Source organism: Hypanus sabinus, chromosome 8 (genome assembly GCF_030144855.1).
Source record: "Hypanus sabinus isolate sHypSab1 chromosome 8, sHypSab1.hap1, whole genome shotgun sequence".
Lineage (NCBI taxonomy): Eukaryota > Metazoa > Chordata > Chondrichthyes > Myliobatiformes > Dasyatidae > Hypanus > Hypanus sabinus.
In genome coordinates, this window is record NC_082713.1 from 1211954 (window position 1) to 1235589 (window position 23636).

At 41.1% G+C, this 23636-nt stretch overlaps 1 protein-coding gene across 9 annotated transcripts in view; it reads right to left on the bottom strand.

Moving 5' to 3' along the window:
• Nucleotides 1-23636, bottom strand: part of map7d3 (MAP7 domain containing 3) — a 274252-nt gene that overhangs the window by 225271 nt on the left and 25345 nt on the right. The window contains exon 1 of one of the 9 annotated variants that reach the window (XM_059976668.1): nt 4346-4767. The exons of the other annotated variants lie outside the window; for them this stretch is intronic. The gene's annotated coding sequence lies outside the window, so the exon portion shown is untranslated. Of the gene's footprint in view, nt 1-4345; nt 4768-23636 lie in introns of those variants that run through there. 9 annotated transcript variants of the gene reach the window in all.

Here is a 23636-nt window from a genome sequence, read left to right on the forward strand (position 1 = left end):
TCCCATCACCTGCCTGCCCTTCTAACTGCATCCTACCTTTACTTTTTTTTTAAACCATCTGTCCTATCCTGAGTCCCTTCACTCTGGTTCCCACCCACCTGCCAAATTAGTTTAAACCCTCCCCAACAGCTCTAACAAACCTGCCGTGAGAATATTGGTCCCCCTTGAGTTCAGGTGCAACCCATCACTTTTGAACAGGTCATACCTCCCCCAGAAGAGATCCCAATTATCCAAGAACCTGGAGCCCTGCTTTTCAGTCATGCATTTATCTGCCAAATCATCCTGTTTCTACCCTCACTGGCTCGTGGCACAGGCAGCAATCCAGAAATTACTACTTGGGAGGTCCTGCTTCTCAGCTTTCTAAATACTCTTTTCAGGACCTCATTGCTTTTCATTCCTATGTCATTGGTACCAATATGTACCAAAACACCTGGCTAATATCCCTCCCTCACCAAAATGTTGTGGGTGCGATCTGAGACATCCCTGAGCCTGGCACCTAGGAGGCAACTTACCATCCGGGTGTGCCGTTCAACATCTTCCCACCACTGGCCTACAGTTTCTTTTCTTCTGCCTTTCCCTTCTTGAAGAGTGGAGTGCCATTTGCAATTTTTCAGTCTTCCGGCATCATTCCAGAATCTAGTGATTCTTGAAAGATCATTACCAATGCCTCCACAAACTCTTTAGCCACCTCTTTCAGAACTCTGGGTTGTACAGCATCTGATCCAAGTGACTTATCCACCTTCAGATCTTTAAGTTTTCCAAGAACCTTCTCTCTAGTTATGGTAACTTCACACACTTCATGTCCCCTGGACACCTGGACATTCCACAGAGAAGACTGATGCAAAATACATATTCAGTTTGTCCACCATTTCCTTGTCCCCCATTACTATCTCTCCAGCAACATTTTCCAACAGTTTGATATCCACTCTTGCCTCTCTTTTACGCTTATGTATAAGACCATAAGATATAGGAGCAGAAGGCGGCCATCTGGCCCACCGAGTCTGCTCCGCCATTCAATCATGGGCTGATCCAAATCTTCTAGTCATCCCCACTCCCCTGCCTTCTCTTCATACCCTCCTCATACCCTTTGATGCCCTGGATAATCAAGAACCTATCTATCTCTGCCTTAAATGCACCCCATGACTTGGCCTCCACAGCACTCAAGGCAACACATTCCACAGATTTACCACTCTCTGTCTAAAGTAATTTCTCCATATCTCTGTTCTAAATGGATGTACTTCAATCCTGAAGTCGTGCCCTCTTGTCCTAGACTCCCCTGCCATGGAAATAACTTTGCCATATTGAATCTGTCCAGGCCTTTTAACATTCGGAATGTTTCTATGAAATTCCCCCCTCATTCTCCTGAACTCAAGGGAATACAGCCCAAGAGCTGTCAGATGTTCCTCATAAGGTAACCCTTTCATTCCTGGAATCACTGTTGTGAATCTACTCTGAACCCTCTCCAATGTCAGTATACCTTTTCTAAAATAAGGAGCCCAAAACTGCACACAATACAGTACTCCAAGTGTGGTCTTACAAGTGCCTTATAGAGCCTCAACATCACATCCCTGCTCTTATATTCTATACCTCTAGAAATGAATGCCAACATTGCATTCGCCTTCTTCACCACCAATTCAACCTGGAGGCTAACCTTTAGGGCATCCTGCACAAGGACTCCCAAGTCTCTTTGCATCTCTGCATTTGGAATTCTCTCTCCATCTAAATAATAGTCTGCTTGTTTATTCCTTCCCCCAAAGTGCATGACCATACACTTTCGCACAATGTATTTCATTTGTATTTGAAGAAACTTTTGGTATCCACTTTAATATTACTGGTTAGCTTACTTCTGTATTCCATCTTTACCTTCCTAATTTTTTAGTTGCCTTCTGTTGGTTTTTAATAACTTCTCAATCCTCTGACTACCCACTAATTTTTGCTTTATTATGTGACCTCCCTTCGGCTTTTATGTTGGCTTTGACTTTTTTTTGTTAGCCATGGTTGTGTTATCTTTCCTTTAGAATACCTGTTCCTCTTTGCGATGTGTAAATTCTGCGCCTTCTGAACTGCTTCCAGAAATTCCAGCCTCTGCTGCCCTGTCATCATCCCTGCCAGTGTTCATTTTTGATTAATTCTGACTGACTCCTTTCTCATGCTTCTTTAATTCCCTTTACTCCACTATAATACTGATACATCCAACTTTAGCTTCTCCTTCTCAAACTTCAGGGTGAATTCAATCATATTTCAATCACTTTCCCCTAAGGGTTAATAGACAATAGGTGCAGAAGTAGAACATTTGGCCCCTCGAGCCTGCACCACCATTCTGAGATCATGGCTGATCATCTACTATCAATACCCAGTTCCTGCCTTGCCCCCATATCCCTTGATTCCCCTATCCATAAGATACCTATCTAGCTCCTTCTTGAAAGCATCCAGAGAATTGGCCTCCACTGCCTTCTGAGGCAGTGCATTCCACACCCCCACAACTCTCTGGGAGAAGAAGTTTTTCCTTAATTCTGTCCTAAATGACCTACCCCTTATTCTCAAACCATGCCCTCTGGTACTGGACTCTCCCAGCATCTGGAACATATTTCCTGCCTCTATCTTGTCCAATCCCTTAATAATCTTATATGTTGCAATCAGATCCCCTCTCAATCTCCTTAATTCCAGCGTGTACAAGCCCAGTCTCTCTAACCTCTCTGCGTAAGACAGTCCGGACATTCCAGGAATTAACCTTGTGAATCTACGCTGCACTTCCTCTACAGCCAGGATGTCCTTCCTTAACCCTGGAGACCAAAACTGTACACAATACTCCAGGTGTGGTCTCACCAGGGCCCTGTACAAATGCAAAAGGATTTCCTTGCTCTTGTACTCAATTCCCTTTGTAATAAAGGCCAACATTCCATTAGCCTTCTTCACTGCCTGCTGCACTTGCTCATTCACCTTCAGTGACTGATGAACAAGGACTCCTAGATCTCTTTGTATTTCTCCCTTACCTAACTCTACACCATTCAGATAATAATCTGCCTTCCTGTTCTTACTCTCAAAGTGGATAACCTCACACTTAAAAGGGTTCTTTTACCTTCAGCTTGCTAATCAATTCTGGTTCATTGCACAACACTCAATCCAGAATAGCTGACCCCCAAATAGGCTCAACCATAAGCTGCACTAAAAAAAAATCTCATGGGCACTCCAGAAATTCCCCCTCCTGGAATTCAGTACCAACATGATTTGCCCAATCTGCCTGCATTTTCTATCTCCTGTTGTAATTTGTAGGCCACATCCTTAGAACTATTTGGGGGTCTGTATACAACTCCCGTCAAGGTCCATTCCCGCTAGGATATTAGTCCCCCTCCAGTTAGGTGCAAACAATCCCCTCTGTACAGGTCTCACATTCCCTGGATTAGAGACCAATGATCCAAAAATCTTTTACCCTCCCTCCTACACCAACTCCTTAGCCATGTATTAAACTGTATAATCTTCCTAGTTCTAGCCTCACTAGCACACGGTGTGAGTAGCAATCCTGAGATCACAACCATGGAGATCCTATCCTTTAACTTAACTTGCACCTAACTCCCTGAACTCCCTATGCAGAATCTAGTCACTCGTCCTAGCCATGTCATTGGTACCTACATGGACCAAGACCCTCCCATATAAGAATGATGAGGGCTTGATTGGAGATATTCTGGATCCTGTCACCAGGGAGGCAACATACCAACCGGGAATCTCGTTCTCACCCACAGAATCTCCCGTTCGTTCCTGTAACTAATGAATCCCCATCATCACAGCATGCCTTTTCTCCATCCTTCTCTTCTGAGTCACAGAGGCAGACTCAGTGCCAGTGACCTGACCACTGTGACTTTCCTGTTAGGTCATCTACCCTGACAGTATCCAAAGTGATATACCTTTTGTTGAGTGGGATGGCACCTCCTTTTCCCCTTCCTGGCTGTCGCCCAGTCTCCTGCACCCTGCCCATTGAGTACAATTACCTTTCTATGTGTTGTACCTATCACTTTTTCAGCCTCCTGAAAGATCCAGAGTTCATCCGGTTCCAACTCCAACTCTTTAATGTGGATGGTTAGAAGCTGTAGCAACATGCATTTCTTGCAGTTATAGGTGTCAAGAGACACTGGATCTCCCTGCCTTCCCACATCCCACAAGAAGAGCATTCCACTATCCTGCTTGGCACCTCTACTATCCCAGCTGAGCAGGTATAAAGAAGGGAAGATAAAAAAAAGAATGAGCTTTTCTTTCCTCTTCCTTTCTCTGACTGAAGTCTCTAAGGCCTAAAACCTCAAGATCACCACTCTGACGACAGCTGCTGCGACGATGGCCGCTGTGCTCATACCTGTTTTCCTTTATTTTGCTCTTGCTAATCAATCGCAAATGCCGATTTGCTGCTGCTCAGAGCTCTTTTTCACCATACTGACCCGCTGATGCCTCTTGTACTCGGGCAGTGGGCCTGATTGAAGTACCCTCCTCTCAAAACTTCTGATGTCTGGATTGGCCACTGGTTAACGTTCTCATCAGGGAGAAACACAAGAGCCTGTGGTACATCAAATACAAGGGTGAACGAGTAGTCTTTGGGGTACTGCAAGTCTGTGTCTTTGCTGCAAGCCTGACTGCTTGGTGGTGGGTGCCAATGTTTTTTTGCTGGTTGGGGAGGGGGATTGTTGCTTTGCTGCTGCTTACGCGTGGGAGGAGAGAACTGGAGGGACTTTGGGGTTTTAACATTTAACTGCCATTCATTCTTCGGGGGCACTCTGCTTTCGTGGATGGTTGCAAAGAAAAAGTATTTCAGGATGTATATTGTATACATTTCTCTGACATTAAATGTACCCTCGAAACCCTTTATTTCTACTGCTTGAATATGATACAGTGAGAAACTTTTTCAGGAAGTAATAAGTACTGTAATTACCAACAAATTAATTCTCACCTTCCTGTGATGTAACATTTTGATTATTTCCTTTTTTGCAATTCATTGAAACATAGAAAGCCGACAGCACAATACAGGCCCTTCAGCCCACAATGCTATGCCAAATAAGTACTTACTTTAGAAATTACCTAGGGTTACCCATAGCCCTCTATTTTTAGGGTCTTTTACCCTATTGTCTCTGCCTCCACCACTGTCACCAGCAGCCCATTCCACGCATTCACCACTTTCTGGGTAAAAGACTTACCCCTGACATCTCTGTACCTAGTCCCCAGCATCTTAAACCTGTGCCCTCTTGTGGCAACCATTTCAGCCCTGGGGAAAAGCCTCTGACTACCCACACAATCAATGCCTCTCATCATCTTGTACACCTCCATCAGGTCACCTCTCATTTTCCGTCGCTCTAAGGAGAAAAGGCCGAGTTTTCTCAACCTGTTCTCATAAGGCATGCTCCCCAATCCAGGTAACATCCTTGTAAATCTCCTCTGCACCCTTTACTAAGGCTTCCACATTCTTCCTGTAGTGATGCAATCAGAACTGAGCACAGTACTCCAAGTGTGGTCTGACCAGGATCCTATATAGCTGCAACATTACCTCTCGGCTCATAAGTTCAATTTCACAATTGATGAAAGCCAATACACCATATGCCTTCTTAACCACAGAGTCAACCTGGAAGCTGCTTTGAGCGTCCTCTGGACTCGGACCCCAAGATCCATCTGATCCTCCACACTGCCAGAGACTTACCATTAACACTATATTCTGCCATCACATTTGACCTACCAAAATGAACCACTTGACACTTATCTGGGTTGAACTCCATCTGCCATTTCTCAGCCCAGTTTTGCAACCTATCAATGTCCCGCTATAACCTCTGACAGTCCTCCACACTATTCACGACACCTCCAACCTTTGCGTCATCAGCAAACTTACTAACTCATCCCTCCACTTCCTCATCCAGGTCATATATAAAAATCACGAAGAGTAAAGGTCCCAGAACAGATCCCTGAGGCACACCACTGGTCACCAACCTTCATGCGGAATATGACCCGTCTACAACCACTCTTTGCCTTCTGTGGGCAAGCTTGTTCTGGATCCACAAAGCAATGTCCCCTTCGATCCCATGCCTCCTTACTTTCTCAATAAGCCTTGCATGGGGTACCTTTTCAAATGCCTTGCTGAAATCCATATACACTACAGCTACTGCTCTTCCTTCATCATTGTGTTTAGTCACATCCTCAAAAATTCAATCAGGCTCGTCAGGCACGACCTGCCCTTGACAAAGCCATATACAGTCGGCCCTACGTATCTGCGGGTTCAACCAACCGCGGACCGGGAAAACCCAGAAGTTCTCTCTCTAGCACTCATTGTTTGAGCATATACAGACTATTTTGTCCTGTCATCTTCCCCCCAAACAATAAGTATAACAACTATTTACATAACATTTACATTGTATTAGGTATTATAAGTAATTTAGAGATGATTTAAAAGTACAGGCAGTCCCCGAGTTATGAATGCGTTCCGTTTCTGAGTCCGTGTTTAAGTCGGATTTGAAGTCGGGACAGGTATATCCAGTATTATGTAGCCTCAGTTAGTGAAATGTTTGTCTTAGTATATAGTATATATTTTACCTTTCTATGCATATAGATCACTTAAGAAACATATGTATTTCAATAATTAAACCACTGCGTTGCTTAGTAATAATTGTAGCTTTCATTGGGGCAGGGCCTTTCAAATGCTCCATTAAAATTGTTTCGATCGTTGACTGACTGTAGTCTAACACTTTTCCAATGACTGATGATGCTTCACCTCTTTCCGATTGTGTTACTACTTCCACTTTATTTTCAATCGTGATCATGATTATTTTCGTGAACAGAAACCCTGCGGATTCACAGCTGCGCCAGGTCCTACAGTCCACCGCTCTGATACAGGTTAAATAAGGTCCAGGGTTCTGCTGGGTCCTAAAGACCACTGCATTGAGCCAGGTTAAATAAGTGACTTGAGCATCCGCGTTTTTTGGTACCCACGGGAGGGTCCCGGAACCAATCCCCCACAGATAAGGAGGGCCAACTGTAATCATATTATACCTCTCCAAACATTCATAAATCCTGCCTCTCAGGATCTTCTCCATCAACTTAACAACCACTGAAGTAAGACTCACTGGTCTATAATTTCCTGGGCTATCTCTGCTCTCTTTCTTGAATAATGGAGCAACATCAGCAACTTTCCAATCCTCCGGAACCTCTCCCATCCCCATTGATGACTCAAAGATCATTGCCAGAGGCTCAATAATCTCCTCCCTCGCCTCCCACAGTAGCCTGGGGTACATCTCATCCAGTCCTGGTGACTTATCCAACTTGATGCTTTCCAAAAGCTCCAGCACATCCTCTTTCTTAATATCTACATGCTCAAGATTTTCAGTCCACTGCACGTCATCACTACAATCACCATGGTCCTTTTTCATGGTGAATACTGAAGTATTCATTAAATACCTCTGCTATTTCCTTCGGTTCCATACACACTTTCCCACTGTCACATTTGATAGGTCCTATTCTTTCACGTCTTATCCTCTTGCTCTTCACATTATTGTAGAATGCCTTGGGGTTTTCCTTAATCCTGTCTGCCAAGCCTTCCCATGGCCCCTTCTGACTCTCCTAATTTCCTTCTTAAGCTCCTTCCTGTTGGCCTTATAATCTTCTAGATCTCTAACATTACCTAGCTCTCTGAACCTTTTGAAATGTAATCAGTTAGCATATTTTTAATTGGTGGTAGGAAAGCAGAGCACACTGCAGAAAGCCACATCACAGGTAGAAGATACATAATCCCACATTCTCTATGATTGAGCAGAGGACTGAACCCAACTCCTTGGAGCTTAGGGAGCTGCACTCTCTGCTGTACCACTGTGCCGCCTGATTCTAATTTTATTCATTCAAATATGTTTTTCTATTTTCTGTTTTTTGCTAAGTACCAGTTCTATCTCTGCAGACACCTAAGCTGAACAAGTAATTTATCTATTCTAGTTAATATTCAACAGCTGATCTGTGGAGATTTACTTTGTAGGCCTCCGTTAGTCTCGATAGACCATGGATTTGCACCTTGGAAAGTTTCCAGGACGCAAACCTGGGCAAGGTTTTTTTTTTAATGGAAGACAGGCAGTTGCCCAAGCTGCAAGTCTTCCCTCTCCACATGTTGTCCAAGGGAAGGGCATTAGGACCCATACAGCTTGGCACTGGTGTCATCGCAGAGCAATATGTGGTTAAGTGCCTTGCTCAAGGACACACACGCAAGCCTCAGCCAAGACTCGAACTAGCGACCTTCAGATAACTAGATGAAAGCCTTAACCACTTGGTCACGTGGAAAGCGGCCAGTGAGTGAGTGGGCGGGCCAGTGAAGGAGTGGAGATTTGAGGCTTTGACTCGAGAGGCTTCGATGAGAAGAGGTGGAGGACAAGCTTGTTCCCAGTTAGTCTTTAAAATGCCTCCTGAGACAGTGATGTGCCTCTCCTGTGAGATGTGGCAGTCTTGGGGGAGCTCCCCTCTCCCGCAGAGTCACATCTGCCAGAAGTGCTTGCAGCTGGGTGATCTGGAAGACCGTGAGGGGAATCTGAAGCAGCAGCTGGATGACTTTCGACTCATTAGGGAGAATGAGGCAGTCATAGATGAGAGCTACAGGGAAGTAGTCACACCTAGGCTGCCGGAAGCAGGTTGTTGGGTGACAGTCCGAGGGGGGAAAGTGAAGGAGAGTAGATAGGTAGTGCAGAGCACCCCTGTAGCCATTCCCCTGAATAATAAGTTTACCGTCCTGGATGCTGTTGGTGAGGACGACCAACCAGGTGTGTGAGCCACAGTGGCAGGGCCTCTAGCACTGATTCTGACCCTGTGGTGCAGAAGGATGGGACGAAGAAGAGGAGAGCTGTCGTCATTGGAGATTCTATAGTCAGGAGAGCAGACAGGAGATTTTGTGGACGTGAGAAGGAAACCCATATGGTTTGTTGCTTCCTGGGTGCCAGGGTCTGGGATGTCTCTGACTGGGTGCATGATATCCTGGTACGAGAGGGAAAGCAACCAGAAGTCGTAATACATGTTGGGTCCAACAACATAGGCAAGAAGAGGGATGAAGTCCTGAAGTGTGAGTTTCGGGAACTAGGCAGAAGGGTGAAGAACAGGACCTCAAGGGTGGTGTTCTCAGGATTGCTGCCAGTACTACATGTTAGTGACGGTAACAATTGGAGGAGAAGGCAGTTGAATGCGTGGCTGAGGAGTTGGTGCAGGGGTCAGGGTTTTAGATTTTTGGACCACTGGGATCTCTTCTGGGGAAAGTGGGACCTGTACAGATTGGATGGGTTGCACCCGAACTCGAGGGGGAGCAATATCCTTGCTGGCAGGTTTGCTAGCATGGTTCGGGAGGGTTTAAACTAATTTGCAAGGGGGATGGGACCCGGAGCGATAGAGCAGTGAAAGTAGTTCATGGAGTAAAGCCAGATCCAATAAATAGAGAGGCTTTGAGGAAAGAGAAGCAGAAAAAAGCGTGTAAAGGTAGTAAAGTAGAAGGGCTAAAGTGCATTTATTTCAATGCAAGAAGCATCAGGAACAAAGGTGATGAACTGAGAGCTTGGATATATACATGGAATTATGATGGAGACTTGGCTGGCACCAGAGCAGGAATGGATTCTCAATATTCCTGGATTTCAGTGCTTTAAAAGGGATAGAGAGGGGGGAAGGGGAAGAGGGGTGGCATTACTGGTCAGGGATACTATTACAGCTGCAGAAAGGGTGGGTAATGTAGCAGAATCCTCTTTTGAGTCAGTATGAGTGGAAGTCAGAAACAGGAAGGGAGCAGTTACTCTACTGGGGGTATTCTATAGGTCCCCTGGTAGCAGCAGAGATACCGAGCAGATTGGGAGGCAGATTTTGGAAAGGTGCAAAAATAACAGGGTTGTTAACATGGGTGACTTTAACTTCCCTAATATTGATTGGCACTTGATTAGTTCCAAGGGTTTAGATGGGGCAGAGTTTGTTAAGTGTGTCCAGGATGGATTCCTGTCACAGTATGTTGACAGGCCAACTAGGGGGAATGTCATACTAGATCGAATATTAGGTAACGAACCGGGTCAGGTCACAATTCTGTCAGTGGGTGAGCATCTGGGGGACAGTGATCACCACTCCCTGACCTTTAGCATTGTAATGGAAAAAGATAGAATCAGAGAGGACAGGAAATTTTTTAATTGGGGAAGGGCAAATTATGAGGCTATAACGCTGGAGCTTGCGGGTGTGAACTGGGATGATGTTTTTGCAGGGAAATGTACTATGGACATGTGGTTGATGTTTAGGGATATCTTGCAGGATGTTAGGGATAAATTTGTCCCGGAGAGGAAGATAAAGAATGGTAGGGTGAAGGAACCATGGGTGACAAGTGAGGTGGAAAACCAGGTGGAAGAAGGCAGCATACACGAGGTTTAGGAAGCAAGGATCAGATGGGTCTATTAAGGAATATAGGATAGCAAGAATGGAGCTTAAGAAGGGGCTGAGAAGAGCAAAACGGGGGCATGAGAAGGCCTAGGCGAGTAGGGTAAAGGAAAACCCCAAGGCATTCTTCAATTATGTGAAGAACAAAAGGATGACAGGAGTGAAGGTAGGACTGATTAGAGATAAAAGTGGGAAGATGTGCCTGGAGGCTGTGGAAGTGAGAGAGGTCCTCAATGAAAACTTCTCTTCGGTATTCACCACTGAGAGGGTACTTGATGACGATGAGGACAACACGAGTGAGGTTGATGTTCTGGAGTATGTTCATATTAAGGGAGAGGAGGTGCTAGAGTTGTTAAAATACATTAGGACAGATAAGTCCCTGGGGCCTAACGGACTATTCCCCAGGCTGCTCCACGAGGCAAGGGAAGAGATTGCTGAAACTTTGGCTAGCATCTTTATGTCCTCGTTGTCCACTGGAATGGTACTGGAGGATTGGAGGGAGGCAAATGTTGTCCCCTTGTTCAAAAAAGGTAGTAGAGATAGTCCAAGTAATTATAGACCAGTGAGCCTTATGTCTGTGGTGGGAAAGCTGTTGGAAAAGATTCTTAGAGATAGGATCTATGGGCATTTAAAGAATCATGGTCATCAGGGACAGTCAGCATGGCTTTGTGAAGGGCAGATCATGCCAAACAAGCCTGATAGAGTTCTTTGAGGACCAGGCACATAGATGAGGGTAGTGCAGTGGATGTGATCTACATGGATTTTAGTAAGGCATTTGACAAGGTTCCACATGGTAGGCTTATTCAGAAAGTCAGAAGGCATGGGATCCAGGCAAGTTTGGCCAGGTAGATTCAGAATTGGCTTGCCTGCAGAAGGCAGAGGGTCGTGGTGAAGGGAGTACATTCAGATTGGAGGGTTGTGACTAGTGGTGTCCCACAAGGATCAGTTCTGGGATGTCTACTTTTTGCGATTTTTATTAACGACCTGAGTGTGGGGGTAGAAGGGTGGATTGGCAAGTTTGCAGACAACACAAAGGTTGGTGGTGTTGTAGATAGTGTAGAGGATTGTCGAAGATTGCAGAGAGACATTGATAGGATGCAGAAGTGGGCTGAGAAGTGGCAGATGGAGTTCAATCCAGAGAAGTGTGAGGTGGTACACTTTGGAAGGACAAACTCCAAGGCAGAGTACAAAGTAAATGGCAGGATACTTGGTCGTGTGGAGATGCAGAGGGATCTGGGGGTACATGTCCACAGATCCCTGAAAGTTGCCTCACAGGTAGATAGGGTAGTTAAGAAAGCTTATGGGGTGTTAGCTTTCATAAGTCGAGGGATAGAGTTTAAGAGACGCAATGTATTGTTGCAGTTCTATAAAACTCTAGTTAGGCCACACTTGGAGTACTGTGTCCAGTTCTGGTTGCCTCACTATAGGAAGGATATGGAAGCATTGGATAGGGTACAGAGGAGATTTACCAGGATGCTGCCTGGTTTAGAGAGTATGGATTATGATCAGAGATTAAGGGAGCTAGGGCTTTACTCTTTGGAGAGGAGGAGGATGAGAGGAGACATAATAGAGGTGTACAAGATATTAAGAGGAATAGACAGAGTGGAGAGCCAGCGCCTCTTCCCCAGGGCACCAGTGCTCAGTATAAGAGGACATGGCTTTAAGGTAAGGGGAGGGAAGTTCAAGGGGGATATTAGAGGGTTTTTCACTCAGAGAGTGGTTGGTGCATGGAATGCACTGCCTGAGTCAGTGGTGGAGGCAGATACACTAGTGAAGTTTAAGAGACTACTAGACAGGTATATGGAGGAATTTAAGGTGGGGGGTTATATGGGAGGCAGGGTTTGAAGGTCGGCACAACATTGTGGGCCGAAGGGCCTGTAATGTGCTGTACTATTCTATGTTCTAATGTTTAACACAGATTTACTTTACAGTATTGCTGAACACACTTGAATCAATTATGAAAATCATGCATTTCTAAAGGAACAACGGTATGTGTTTGAAAAAGTTGTGTTTCTAGAAACACCCAAGCCAGTTTCTGAAGCATAAACTCCCTAGTTTGTCTTCTGTGTGTATAAAAATTGCTTAAAGTCATAGAGTCATAGAAAAGTACAGCACAGAATCAGACACTCTGGCCCATTTAGTCCACGCCAAACCATTTAAACTGCCTAAACACAAAATACTCTGCTGATGCTGGGGTCAAAGTAACATGCACAACAAGCTGGAAGAACTCAGCAGGTCGGGAAGCATCCGTGGGAACGTTGACTGTTCGTTTCCATGGATGCTGCCCAACCTGCTGAGCTCCTCCAGTGTGTTGTACATGTTTCATTTAAATTGCCTAGTCCCATTGACCTGCATCAGGACCATGGTACTCCATACCCCCATTTTCCATGTGCTTATCCAAACTTCTTTTAAACAGTGAAATTGAGCTCACATATACTTGTTCTAGCAGCACATTCTACACTTTCACAACCCTCAGAGTGAAGTTTCCCCTCATAGTCCCCTTAAACATTTCACCTTTCACTCTTAGCCCATGACTTGTAGCAGTGGTGCCCTGGGGAAGAGGTGCTGGCTGTCCACTCTATCTATTCCTCTTAATATCTTAATATCTATTATGTCTCCTCTCAGCCTTTCAGCCTTATTTACATCTTTCCTGTAGGTGGATGATCAAAACTACACACAATACTCCAAATTAGGCCACATTTATATCTTGTACAACAACATCCCATCTCCTGTACTCAGTACTTTTGACTTATGAAGGCTAATATGCCAAAAGCTTTCTTTACGACCCAATTACCTGCACTGCCACTTTCAATGAGTTGTGGACCAGTATTCCCAGATTCCTTTGTTCTACCACACTCGTCAGTGTCCTACCATTCACTATGTAAGACCTACCCTGGTTAGTTTAGAAACAGAAAGCCCCTCAAAGATGTTACACTTAGTAATTTAAGAACTAGACTTTTTAATTTAGTTATTGCAGACCAACTTGATTTGTAGAATCCAATCTTGTGTCTCAGCATATGTACTTCACAGAAGATATGGGGTACCAAGACCAGCTAGCGATGGGATGCTATACATCTGTGCATCAATGTACGGAGCGCCTCAAGTACAAGTTTTCTGACTGTACATACATACGACCAAATAAAACAACATTCCTCCGGACCACAATATATATCACATACAGCACAGTTACAAAAAGTATTAATATGTATTGGAACAAATGAAGGATAGGATATAGAGATCATGAAAACGAGAGTGCAGCAAGGGCTTCTTCAACAGGTGCCTGGTAATTCAGACAGGCTACATGCAACAGAAATTTAGCATTCTTACAACAAAACTGTCTTGCTGCTGAAAGATTAACAGCTCATGGAACAAGTTGATAACAAAGCCAAATCCTTCTGTATGAAAAGCTGCTTTCAGCTGCCATTACTGATTATAGACTCACCTTTTCAGAAAACGTTAACTGCAGGAAGAAGACTAATTCAAGTAGTGGATCTGCAATGACAATGTGTTACATCTGCCACTCTGTAATTAACAACTCACACAGTGTTTAATACAGCTGTCTTCTGGTATGTTTATGCACACCACAGCTCCTAGCATCACCTTCACATAATGCATTAGTGCTCCACATTTGGCAACCATCAATTAACCAAGATTGATCCAGCTGAGAGGGACCATTCAGGTTCACCTTCAGCTCATCTGTTCAGAAAAATTCTATAGTTTAGTCAGAATAATTTCTTCCATAGAAGGCTTTATTTTTGATAGGACACTGAGGAATGTGGTAGTCTCCACTGGCCCACCAGATTTAAAACTGCCTAGCATTCGGAATAAGATGGACAAACTCATGGTACAATCAATGATTGGTTGGTGTCAGGGAAGTGAAGCATGTGCAGTGAAAATTACAAACGAGAAGGTGCTCAGAAAGCTTAATGGTCTGAGGGTGGATAAGTCTTCTGGACGTGATGGAATGTACCCTCGGGTTCTGAAGGAAGTAGCTGGAGAGATTGCAGAGGCAATAACAATGATCTTTCAAGAATAATAGATTCTAGCATTGTACCAGATGACTGGAAGACTGCAAATGTTACTCCACTATTTAAGAAGGGTGGAGGCAGCAGAAAGGAAACTATTTACTTGTTAGCCTGACATCAGTGGTTAACACACAAGTTAACACAGAAATCTACAGCACATTACAGACACTTCGGTCCACAATGTTGTGCTGACCATGTCACCTACTCTAGAAACTGCCTAGAATTTCGCTACCACATAACCCTCTATTTTTTCAAATTGTTTATTTATTAAATTTTAGAAAATTACAAAGAATAAATGTAATGAAAAATTAGTAAGAAAAATAATATTAATCCTCCCCCTCCCCTTAACCCTCCCCCCCTTAACCCTTATCTAAAGAAAGAAAAAAAAAGAAAGAAAGAAAGAAGAAAAAGATTGCCTGGATATCGGAGGATCCCCACATGCTCCATGGAGTTCAAAATAATTTTAATATTTATTTTTACTTTCCCCAATTACTTTATAATTTTATCTTCTAAGGACCTATATATTTAATCCCATCTTTTGTAGGTATGGGAGCCAAATTTTCAAAAATATATAATATTTCTTAGATTATATGTAATTTTTTCAAGTGGAATACAACTATACATTTCATTATTCCAACGATCCATAGTTAAATATAAATCAGATTTCCAAGTAACTGCGATAACTTTTTTAGCTACTGCCAATGCAATTTTTATAAATTTTTTCTGATACTTATTCAATTTAAGTTTCGGTATTGTCCCTTCAATATCTCCTAATAAAAATAATATTGGACTATGTGGGAGTTGTACTCCAGTAATTTGTTCCAATAGAAGTCTTAGATTTATCCAAAATGGTTGAATTTTAAAACAAGACCAAGTAGAATGTAAAAAAGTACCAATTTCTTGATTACATCAAAAACATTGGTCCGACATATTTAAATTTAACCTATATATTTTCTGTGGTGTTATATATAATTGATGTAAAAAATTATATTGTATTAATCTAAGTCGAACATTTATTGTATTTATCAAACTATCAGAACATAATCTTGACCAACTTTTTCCATCAATTTTAACATTCAAATCAGATTCCCATTTTTGTCTTGATTTATGAATTCCAGATTCAATTGTCTGTTTTTGAATCAAATTGTACATACAAGATGTAAATTTTTTAATTTTTCCTTTTTGAATTAATATTTCTATTTCACTAGGTTTTGGCATCAACATTGTTTGACCCATCTTTTCTCATAAATAAGCCTTTAATTGAAAATAACAGAAAAGAGTGTTGTTTGATATTTTATATTTATTTTTTAATTGATCAAACGACATCAATACACCTCCTTCAAAACAATCACCTATATATTTAATCCCCTTTTGGAACCAATTATGTAAAAGTTTATTATCCATTGTAAGGCCTTTGACAAAGTTCCACATGGGAGATTAGTTAAGAAGGTTCAATCGTTAGGTATTAATGCTGGAGTAATAAAATGGATTCAACAGCGGCTAGATGGGAGATGCCAGAGAGTAGTGGTGGATAATTGTTTATTGGGATGGAGGCCGGTGACTAGCGGGGTGCCTCAGGGATCTGTTTTGGGCCCAATGTTGTTTGTAATATACATAAATGATCTGGATGATGGGGTGGTAAATTGGATTAGTAAGTATGCCAATGATACTAAGGTAGGAGGTGTTGTGGATAATGAGGTGGGTCTTCAAAGCTTGCAGGGAGATTTATGCCGGTTAGAAGAATGGGCTGAACGTTGGCAGATGGAGTTTAATGCTGAGAAGTGTGAGGTTCTACATTTTGGCAGGAATAATCCAAATAGAACATACAGGGTAAATGGTAGGGCATTGAGGAATGCAGTGGAACAGAGAGATCTAGGAATAACAGTGCATAGTTCCCTGAAGGTGGAGTCCCATGTAGATAGGGTGGTGAAGAAGGCTTTTGGAAGGCTTGAAGAAGGCCTTTATAAATCAGAGCACTGAGTACAGAAGTTGGGATGTAATGTTAAAATTGTACAAGGCATTGGTAAGGCCAAATTTAGAATATTGTGTACAGTTCTGGTCACCGAATTATAGGAAAGATATCAATAAATTAGGGAGTGCAGAGACAATTTACTAGGATGTTACCTGGGTTTCAGCACTTAAGTTACAGAGAAAGGTTGAACAAGTTAGGTCTCTATTCATTGCAGCGTAGAAGGTTGAGGGGGGGATTTGATCGAGGTATTTAAAATTTTGAGAGGGATAGATACAGTTGACGTGAATAGGTTGTTTCCATTGAGAGTAAGGGAGATTCAAACGAGAGGACATGATTTGAGAGTTAGGGGACAGAAGTTTAAGGGAAACACAAGGGGGTATTTCTTTACTCAGAGAGTGATAGCTGTGTTGAATGAGCTTCCTGTAGAAGTAGTAGAGGCCAGTTCAGTTGTGTCATTTAAGGTAAAATTGGATAGGTATATGGACAGGAAAGGAGTGGAGATTTATGGGCTGAGTGCGGGTAGGTGGGACTAGGTGAGATTAAGAGTTCGGCACGGACTAGGAGGGCCAAGATGGCCTGTTTCCATGCTGCGATTGTTATATGGTTATATGGTTAAAAGGAATAAGCCTATTTTGAATTAAAGTTCTTTTTGCTAATAAAGATTTCTTTATCTCATCGTCCACATTTACCTTATTCCATAAATCAATCAAGTGTCTTAATATAGGAGATTCTTTTTTTCCCGTATCCATTTGGATTCCCATTTATATATAAAATCTTCTGGTATGTTTTCTCCTATCTTATCTAATTCTATTCTAATCCATGCCGGTTTATTTTCATCAAAAAAAGACGCAATAAATCTAAGTTGATTTGCTTTATAATAATTCTTAAAATTTGGAAGTTGTAACCCTCCTAAATCAAATTTACATGTCAATTTTTCCAATGATATTCTTGACATCTTTCCTTTCCAAAGAAATTTCCTTACATATTTATTCAGTTCTTGAAAAAACTTCTGAGGTAAGTGTATTGGTAAAGTTTGGAATAAATATTGCAATCTAGGAAATATATTCATTTTTACAGCATTAACTCTAACTATTAATGTTATTGGTAACATCATCCATTTATCAAGATCCTCTTTTACTTTTTCAATAATGGCAAATAATTTTGTTTATATAAATTTTTTACATCATTATCAACTCTAATACCTAAATATTTTATCCCATTTATTGACCATCGAAATTGAGTTACTAATCGACATTGATTATAATTTCCTTTGGTAAGGGGTAAAATTTCACTTTTATCCCTATTTACTTTATACCCTGATACTTTCCCATATTCTTCTAATCTAAAAGATAATCTTTGCAAAGTTTGCAATGGGTTTGTTAAATAAATCAAAACATCATCAGCAAATAAATTAATCTCATATTCTTCTTGATTAACTCTAAAGCCCCCAATGTCTGTATCTCTTCTAATTAATTCAGCTAATGGTTCTATTGCCAATACAAATAAAGCAGGTGATAATGGGCAGCCTTGTCTAGTTGACCTCGTTAAGCAAAATGGTGTTGAAATCTGACCATTTGTAACTATTTTAGCTTGAGGATTAGTATTTAAAGTTTTAATCCATTGTATAAAAGATTTTCCTAACTCATATTTTTCCAATACCTTAAATAAAAAATCCCATTCCAATCTATCAAATGCTTTTTCTGCATCCAAAGCAACTGCCACACTCATTTCCTCTCTTTTTTGTGCCAAATGAATTATACTAAGTAACCAGGTTATATTATCCATTGATTGTCTGTTTTTAATAAAACCTGTTTGATCCATATGTATTAATTTTAGTAAATATTTAGATATTCTATTAGATAAAATTTTTGCTATTATTTTACAATTGATTTTAAAGGGTCTCTCTTTTTTTGGCAATACAGTTATGATTGCTATTAAAAAAGATTGTGGGAGTTTATGCATTCTTTCCACTTGATATATTAATTCCATAAAAGGAGGAATTAATAAATCTTCAAACTTTTTATAAAATTCAGGAGGAAAACCATCTTCTCCTGGGGATTTATTACTCTGAAGTGATCCTAAAGCTTCTTCAACCTCTTTTAATGTAAAGGGCATATCTAATCCTTTCTGTTCTTCCAAATTTAATTTTGGAAGGGCTATTTGTGATAAAAATTTATCTATCTCAGCAATCTTATTTTGTGATTCTGATTGATATAATTCAGTATAAAAATTTTTTAAAGTTTCATTAATTTCTAAAGGTTTATAAGTAACCTTATTTACACTTGTTCTAATTGCATTTATTGTTTTAGAAGCCGGTTCTGTTTTCAACTGCCAAACAAGAATCTTATGTGATCTTTCACCTAATTTGTCATATTTCTGTTTAGTTCTCATAATTACTTTTTCTGTACGATATGTCTGGATTGTATTATATTATAATTTTTTTATTAACAAGTTGTCTTCGTTTTTCTTCTGTCATATATCTTTGAGATTCTTTTTCTAACTTTATGATATCTTTTTCCAATTGATCTATTTCTGCCAAGTATTCCTTCTTAATTTTAGATGTATAACTTATAATCTGACCCCTTAAATATGCTTTCATTGCTTCCCATAATACAATTTTATCTTCAACTGAATGTAAATTTGTATCCAAAAAAAAATTGAATCTGTTTTTTCATAAAATCACAAAAATCTTGACGTTTTAATAAAATTGAATTAAATCTCCATCTACAGATCGATTCCTCCTTATCCATCATTATCACTGTCATTATCAAGGGGGAATGATCTGACAGTATTCTTGCTTTATATTCCACACTTTTCACTCTATCCTGAATATTTTTTGATAATAAAAAAAAGTCAATCCTCGAGTAAGTTTTATGCCTATTTGAATAAAATGAATAATCTCTTTCTCTTGGATTAATTTTTCTTCATATATCAGATTTAAATCTTTCATTAATGATAAAGTTAGTTTTATTACTTTTGATTTTGTAGCAACTTTAGTTGACCTATCCAAAACTGGATCTAAACAAAAATTAAAATCTCCACTTATTAATATTTTATCATGTGCATCAGCCAAGTTCAAAAAAACTTCTTGTCTGAATTTTGCATCATTTTCATTTGGTGCATAAATGTTCATAAAAGTCCCTAATTCTGAAAAAATTTGACAATGTATAATCACATATCTTCACACAGAATCAATTACTACATTTCCTATTTTAATTGGTAAAGTTTTATTAACCAAAATTGCAACTCCTCTCGATTTTGAATTAAATGAAGCTGCAATGACATTTCCAACCCAATCTCTCTTAAATTTCTTAAGTTCTGTTTCTGTTAAATGTGGTTCTTGTAAATAATTAATGTCTCTACTCCCAATTAATACTCAACTATTTTTGTTTTCTTTATAAATGTCCGTCAAGTCCAACCTTATTTCAGTCTTCATCATTAGTCCGCTTCATTTCTATAATTCTTTACTCCTCTTCGTGGACATCAGGTAATTCTTGTACAAATTTCTCCCCTTTCCGGTAGTCAACGAAAAATCTTCTTTCTTCGTTATCCAGGAAAATTATCAATTTTGCTGGGTAGCTCAATAAAAATTTATAGCCCTTTTCCCATAAAGATTTTTTCACTGGATTAAGTTCCTTCCGCCTCTTCAGAAGATCGTAGATTATGTCTGGATAAAAAAAAACTCTTTTCCCTTCTATTATCAATGGCCCATTTCTCTTTTTAGCACCTTGAGTAGCTGCCTTCAAGATCATTTCTTTATCTTGATACCTTAAGCATTTTATCAAAATTGATCTTGGATTTTGATCTTGTTGAGGTCTTGGTCTTAAAGCTCTGTGTGCTCTTTCAATTTCAATTACTTGGCTTCCTTCTTTCATTTCCAAAATTTTCAGAATCCATTCTTGAAAGAATTTTATTGGATTTTCTCCCTCTGTACCTTCCATAAGACCAACAATTTTAATATTTCGTCTACTAGAGTTTTCAAGCGCATCTATTTTTTCCAACATCCGTTTTCTTTCTATTGTCCAGGCAAGATTATTGTCTTCTATCTTATCTATTCCTTCAGTGTTTTCTTCCATTTTTACTTCCATCTCTTTAACTTTATCATCCATCTTCTTTTGTTCTTCCACCACATTATCGAGTATATTCTGCATCCTTCTTATAGCTTTTAATTCATTCATCATATATATCAGGATATCTCTTATGTCTCCTTTAATCTCTTCCTTCTTTTCCTCTTCTTCATCCTCTGTATTTCCCCAAAGAGTCTGATTCCACTTCCGATTCACTTCCAGCCGTAGTTGGGATTTGTAGTTTTGTTAATATCCGTTCATGCATACTTGTTCCTTCGCGCATGCGTTGTTCTTGCCGTTTCTTCTTAGAGACCGCCGACATTGCTGCAACTTCCTGTCCCGCATCATCAGAAGTGCCATGCACTTCGCCGGGAGGAGATCCAACTTGAGTCCAAGGCTTCGCCGAGACGGTTAGGCCTTTTCCCCCGCCGATTTGCGCAGTCTTCAAAGTAGTAGCTTTCTTCTGTTTCGGTTTAGAAGCCATATCCAAAAATAATCCTGAGTTACTTATAAATAGTTTCTCATAGGTATTTATTAATTCTTCTTCATTTAAATCCTATTTCATTACATTTTACGAGGGAGCTGGATTCCCAACGTCTCAACCCTACGTCATCACGTGACGTCCCCCACACTCTATTTTTCTAAGCTCCATGTACCTATCCAGGAGTCTCTTAAAAGACCCTATCGTATTTGTCTCCACCACCGTTGCCAGCAGCCCATTCAACACACTCATCACTCTGTGTAAAAAAACTTATCCCTGACATCTCCTCTGCACCTACTTCCAAGCACCTTAAAACTATTCCCCCCCCCCCCCCACTTCCCGTGTTTGCGGTTTCAGCCCTGGCAAAAAGCCCCTGGCTATCCACATGATCAATGCCTAGCTTCATTGTTGGGGTTGTTGTGGACAGTGTGGAAGGCTGTCACAGGTTACAGCAGGACATCGATAAGATGCAAAACTGGGTTGAGGAGTAGCAGATGGAGTTCAATCCAGATAAGTGTGAGGTGGTTCATTTTGGCAAAATATAGTATTAATGGTAAGAATCTTGGCAGTGTAGAGGATCTTGGGGTCTGTGTCCATAGGACACTCAAAGCTGCTAAGCAGGTTGACTCACCGGTTAAGAAGGCATATGGTGAATTGGCTTTATCAATCGTGGGATTGAGTTCAAGAGCTGAAAGGTAAATAGGTATATAGGACAGCGGTCAGACCCCACTTGGAGTACTGTGTTCAGTTCCAGTCACCTCACTACAGAAAGGATGTAGAAACTACAGAAAGGGTGCAGAGGAGATTTACAAGGATGTTGCCTGGATTGGGGAGCATGCCTTATGAGAATAGGTTGAGTGAACTCGGCCTTTTCTCCTTGGAGCAGCGGAGGATAAGAGGGTGATGTAGGTGCATAAGATATCGAGAGGCATTGATCGTGTGGATAGTCAGAAGCTTTTTCCTGTTAGCTGAAATGGCTAACACCAGAGGGCACAGTTTTAAGGTGCATGGAAGTAGGTACAGAGGAGATGTCAGGGGTAAGTTTGTTACACGGAGAGTGGTGAGTACGTGGAATGGGCTGCCAGCAACGGTGGTGGAGGCAGATATGATATGGTCTTTTAAGAGACTTCTGGATAGGTGCATGGAGCTCAGAAAAATAGAGGGCTATGGGTAACCCTTAGTAATTTCTAATTAAGTACATGTTCATGTTTATGTTAAGTACATAAAGGGGGCCTTTTCTGGTTGGCTGCCAATGAATAGTAGTGCTCCTCAGGGGTCTGAGGGATACTACTAGTCCCAAGTAGTATTGGGACCGCTACTTTTCACATTGTTTGTCAACGACTTGGATAATGGAACTGATGGCTTTGTGGTAAAGTTTATGAATGATACCAAGATAGGTGGAGGGACAGGTGGTGCTGAGGAAGCAATGCGATTGCAGCAGGACTAAGACAAATGGGAAGAGTGGGCAAAAAAAATGGCAGGGTGAATGCGGAGAGAGGTTTCCTATGGGGGAGGGTATGCAGAACTAGAGGGCACAGTCTCAAATTTGACCTTTTAGAAAAGAGGTAAGGAGGATCTTTTTTTATAGCCAGAGACTAGTGAATCTCTAGAATGCTCTGCCACAGACTGCAGTGGAGGCCAGGTCCATGGGTACATTTAAGATGGAAGTTGGTAGTTTCTTGATTGATCAGAGCATCAAAGGCAATGGCGAGAAGGCACATGTATGGGGTTAAGTGGGATCTGGGATCAGCCATGAAGGAATGGGAGAGCAGACAATGGGCTGAATGGCCTAATTCTGCTCCTGTCCTATGGTCTTATGGACACACCCACTCTATCAAGGCCTTTCAGCATTCAATAGGTTTCAATGAGGTCACCTTTCATTCTTCAGAATTCTAGTGAATACAAGCCTCAAGCCATCAAAGCTTATATGACAAGCCACTGAATCATCTTTGTGAACCTCTTTTGAACCTTCTTCAGTTTCAGCACATCCTTTCTAAGATCAGAGGTCCAAAACTGCTCCAAGTGAGGCCTCACCAGTGCTTTATAAAGTCTCAACATTATATTCTTGCTTTTATATTCTAGTCCTCTTGGAATTAACGCTAACATTGCACTTACCTTCCTCACCACAGACTCAACTTGCAAATTAACCTTCAGGGAATTTAGCACAAGGATTCTCAAGTCCCCTCCCACCTCAGTTTTTTGTATTTTCTCTCCATTTAAAAAATAGTCTATACTTTCATTTCTTCTACCAAAGGGCATATTCCATCTGCCATTTCTTTGCCCATTCTTTGAATCTGTCTAAGTCCTTCTGTAGCCTCTCTACGTCCTCAAAACTACCTGTCTCTCCATCTATCTTCATATAGTCTGCAAATTTTCTCGTGTTCTGGGGAATAATTTCCTGCAGTCTAACTGATGTATACTGTTCAATTTCTGATTAAGAGTGTTACAGAATTTGAGCTCAGCACCCAGGCAGCCGAAAGCATTGATCCCAATGAAGCTTACAGAGTAAGGGAGGAACACAAAGCAAGGATGGGTTGTACAGAGAAGTTAAGGGTAACAGGACTGAAGAAGGTTACTATGCTTGGTCAGGACAGACTATGCCAAGGTGATGCTGTCCATAAGAAGCAGGACAAATCCAATCTGAGTCAACTAGAGTTCTGATACAAGGTCCAATCTAAAATGCTGATCATCACAAACAC